A 3,746-nucleotide genomic window follows, 5' to 3' on the forward strand; every position below is an offset into this window, starting at 1 on the left:
TCTATGTGAATGGCTGTCACAAATAATAGCCCTCAATAAATGGTTACCATTATTGATAATGGTAGTAACGTATCAGTAGACTTTGAGTTTCTCAAGTAAATTCTCCTCAATATTTTTAATCTTATTATGAAAGAAAGTGAAAGTGAAGTCTCTCACTTGTGTCCGACTCTTTGCGACACCATGGACCATAGCCCTCCAGGCTCCTCGGTCCATGGGATTTTCCAGGCATGAACACTGGAGTGCCATTTCCTTCTCCAGGGGATCTTCCCAACCCAGGTATCAAACCTGGGTCTATCGCATTGTAGGCGATGCTTTACTGTCTGAGCTACTAGTTTTCTGATTAAAAGTCAATAATTTTCTTTTAATTTTGGGGGAAATACCCATGGTGGAGTCATGTTGATGTATGGCAAAACCAATACAATATTGTAAAGTAATTAGCCTCCAATTAAAATAAATAAATTTATATTTAAAAAATAAAATAAAAAAAGGAAAAGATATAAAATGTTTGAATTCATGCTTAATCCAATTATGAAGAAATATATATTTTTAATACTCCCATTTGTGAAAATCCATGCAGTATTCATGTCAGATGATATTATAAATATAATATAGTATAAATTTGTTTTCAAAATTAAAGTTATAGTGTATATTTTGTATCTTATAGTCACAAAATATATAGTAAAAATTCCCTATATTATAAAATATGAATTTTTATAATAAATTTTAAATGCTCCTTTCAGTACAATACTATAATTTATTAAAGTATTCAGTTATTACTTTTACCAGATGTTTAAGATGTTTTCTAATTTTAATATTAAAATTACATTATAATGACTGTTCTTGTAAACATTATTTGTAGTACATTTGTGGTTATATCATGAATTCAGAAAAAAATATTGCTGAACTAAAGGGTATGTGCATTTTTTAAGGTTTTGATACATATTTTCAAGTTAGCCTGCAAAATAACTTACCCATATCAACTCCCACAGGCAATAGGGCAGCAAGGGGGAAGCATGGGTATGGGGTGATGGGGTGAGTAGGAGAAGAGGGGTTTTAGAGAGGGAGGTCTGTAAAGAATGGCAATGGCTTTGACTTTCACCATGAGCAAAATGGGCAGCATAGAAGGTTTGTAAGGAGTAATCTAAGTCTTTAATAAATCAAGAAACCAAAGTTGGAAGACCATGAAGGAGAGCATTATAGTAATCTCGAAGAGAGAAAGCCAGGGCTGCAGGATGGAGATGGTGGATAGACTTTGGATTCTGGATTTTATCAAAGGCAATGACAACAGGATTTGCTGAATATGAAGGGGAAAATGGGTAATGATGAGTTCAAGATTTTTAGTATGAAAAAATGGGAGATGTGTCATTTCCTGAGTAGGAGAAACCTGTGGGTGGACCAAATGGGCTGGGAAAGAAACTCAGCCACTCAGTTTGGTCAAGTCTGATTTGAGATGTCTTTGAGATACTAAGTGGGCAGTTAAACTGGTAAGACAAAGCCTCTGTAGTTATTAGTCTAAATTGCTCCTCAATTTATTTTTGAATTATGACTATTATTTATCCTAAAGTGCTACTTTTCTATACAATAACTCATTTTTTATTAATATAAATTATTTTTTATATTTTTTATATTTTATTAATATAAATATGAACATTGTTAGATGTTCATATAATTGTGTAGGTTTTTTCCTTTTTTCTTGATTAAGCTAGTTCACAATTAGCTGTGTTCTTATTTGTCTTCTTAAGTAGGTGTAGATATTTCTATCTAATTTTTATCATTTCTATTTATAGATTCTTTAATTTTTCTCTCTATATTTACTGATGTCTCTGATCTGTTTCTTCATGTTCTCTTATTCTTCTACCAACTATTTACACTGAACGCTTAATATATTTTAATTCTTTTTGCTTACCAGTAAAATTTCTAAGGATGTGATTTGTGTGTTTGGTGAGAAGACACACATTTTTATGCACATAGTTCATATTTTTGTATTTTGTAGTTTCTTCTTAATATTTTCTTATCTGATTTATCCTTTGACCAAGCACTTAATTAAAATATTGTATGTTGTTCTTTTTTTGTTTTTACAGCAAACATTTGTTTTTATTAGAAAATCCCATTTGGTAAGAGCTTCCCTAAGCCACCACAGAGACTGGGTAGCCTCCAAGAGTCCCACAGCTTTCACCTTATCTTATACCTTCTTTTGATGGTGGATGGTGGGCAATGGGTGTGGTGTCAGGCAGTCTCAGAGGTGCCCCATCCTGGACCCCTGAGAGAGTTCACATCGCTAGCAACATGCCCTACGGCACCTTGAGGCGGGGGGGAAGCGGAGGGGGTGGGGGTCACCACAGGGCCCCTAAGCTCAGGCTGTTGCCTTAGGCAATCCTCTTTATATAGCTTCAGGTGGAACCAAAGAGGCTTTCATAGCCTCCCAGGCCTGGTCCTTTGCTTTGGTTGAGAGCAGGGCAAGATCCAGGAGAACACAACCAAGGGCTAAGGGAGAAGAGATTGCATTTGAGATACCCTTTGGAGTCTGGAAAGCACCTGGACATCTTGGGAAGGAAGGGCTGTGGAAGACCCCATTCACTTTTTCTTGACTTTGGGGGTGTCATATTTCCTCTTGCTGGAGTTCCACAACTGCAGGGGTATGTCAATGGGAGGGAGAGTCATGACCCCAAAGGTCATCCAGTCCAGGAAATGGAGGGAGAATCCCCTATCAAACTCCCACTGAGCCAGGGATCTTTCCTGTCCAGTTGCACTGGAAAAGCCCATCACAAGGGACCCATCCTCCTGGGCCAAGCAAGTAGTAGTTGCTGAGGTGAAGTGAAATAACCAGCCTTGAGAGGGTGCAGGACCATGTGGGAGATGCTGCTAGCAGATGCAATCTGATCCCATTTGACACTGCGCATCCCAGAGACAATGTCAAAGAAAACTTCTAGAGGGAAAAAGTCATCAGATAATTCCACATCTAATACACACAGCACTCGAGCCAACATTGTAGAAGTTGTACTGTAAGGTCAGGTCTCACCCTTCCATGGCACATCGGTGTTCAGCAGTGATTTAGAGGCCAAAAGCTTGGCTCATTCCCCTGCCTGAGTGACAGTAAATAGATCCAAAACCACGAACACCAGCAGCCTCATATGTGCACCCCCAAAGCCTTTTGGGGGGTCACCAAAACCAGAATCATATGTTGTTCTTTACAAATGTCTAAATTGTATGATTTTTATGTTATGGTTGGTTATTTATTTCCATTTCTTCCAAGCTATAAAAACTGTGCATTTTCCAATGCTGAATTTTATACTTTTTGGGTGTATTCTTGAGAAGAAGACACGTTAACTGATATGACACTAGACACAACACAATCCATTATATTGACCTCGTTACTTTTACTTTGAAATTAAAGGGAGCTTCCTTTTCTGCTGCAAATGATCATCTTTCTAAATCTACCCTGTGTAACCCTTCTATTGTTGATGATGTCGGAGACCATATCATTCTGAGCCCTTTTATAGCTTTGGGACATTTCTTCCTCATTGTATTGCCTCAGAAGCATAACTTAGAAAATATTTTTCCTGACAACATCAGCACTTAGCAATACTATAAATCTAACACTTAAATCTAACTCCAAAATTATTCTTGAATTTTCCTCTTCCCTGGAAGGTTTGCTTCCTGCCTCTCTCCTGCACTTGGAATCTCTGCTGGAACTTCAGTTAGATAATGCTCCTGCATTCAGAAGTTAAAAGTTTCTGTCCTCCAAC

At 37.4% G+C, this 3,746-nt stretch overlaps 1 pseudogene; it reads right to left on the reverse strand.

Moving 5' to 3' along the window:
• Positions 1-2,574: 2,574 nt before the first annotated feature.
• LOC113885393 lies at positions 2,575-3,131 on the reverse strand (annotated as a pseudogene).
• Positions 3,132-3,746: the final 615 nt, after the last annotated feature.

The sequence above is a fragment of the Bos indicus x Bos taurus genome, chromosome 28 (genome assembly GCF_003369695.1).
Source record: "Bos indicus x Bos taurus breed Angus x Brahman F1 hybrid chromosome 28, Bos_hybrid_MaternalHap_v2.0, whole genome shotgun sequence".
Taxonomy (NCBI): domain Eukaryota; kingdom Metazoa; phylum Chordata; class Mammalia; order Artiodactyla; family Bovidae; genus Bos; species Bos indicus x Bos taurus.